The sequence below is a fragment of the Elephantulus edwardii genome, unplaced genomic scaffold, assembly GCF_000299155.1.
Source record: "Elephantulus edwardii isolate Elephantulus edwardi_28Jun2011 unplaced genomic scaffold, EleEdw1.0 scaffold00016, whole genome shotgun sequence".
NCBI classification, from domain to species: Eukaryota; Metazoa; Chordata; class Mammalia; order Macroscelidea; family Macroscelididae; genus Elephantulus; species Elephantulus edwardii.
This window is the reverse complement of record NW_006399766.1, coordinates 4,572,525-4,573,392: the sequence shown is the minus strand read 5'-3', so window position 1 is coordinate 4,573,392 and position 868 is coordinate 4,572,525.

Sequence of the window (868 nt, the reverse complement as noted above, 5' to 3'; positions counted from 1 at the left end):
ATATATATATCTCAATTATATTTATGTACTTGTATGTATGAGCTTTTGTGGCTTTAATGATAAGAAGTTGTGCTGCTAACTCAAAGGCTCTTGGTTTGAATCTGTCAGCTGCTGCTCCTGAGGAAAACTATGGGAAATCTCCTGTGCAAACCTCTGAAAACCGACTGGAGTGTCAGCTATGAGCCTGTTCTGACTCAATAACACATGACAAAAATAATATATATATTTTTTGTATATGTATATGTACATATATGTATAATATATGTATGTATATTTATACACACATAATACATACACACACATATATATAATTACATATGTATTTACAGGCTGGCTGACACACACACACATAGATAATATACAAACACATATAGATATTTGTTGTTGCTGTTGTTATGTGCCACTTCATTTGTTATGAGTCACTTGCGACTCAGAGCGACCCTATGTACAAGAGCCCTAAACGCCATTCTATCCTGTGCCAACCTCACCCTCTCAAACACACTCATTCCTACCACTCTACTCATCTCATCGAGGGTCTTCCTCTCCTGCGCTGTCCCTCCACTTTCCCAAACATGATGTCCCTCTCCAAGGACCAGTCCCACAAGGCTCCAGGAGTTGAAAGCATACCAATTGATTTATTTTAACAAACAGACGCTGCCCTGGATGTGCTAAGTTGTGCCAAGAAATCTGGAGGACAGCCAGCTGTCCAACTGACTGGAAAAGCTAGATAATTGTTCGCATTCCAAAGAAATGTGACCCAACAGAGTGTGGAAATTATCGAACAATATCATTAATATGCAAGCAAGATTCTACTGAAAATTATCAATAAATGTTTGGAACAATATGTCAACAAAGAACTGCCAGATAT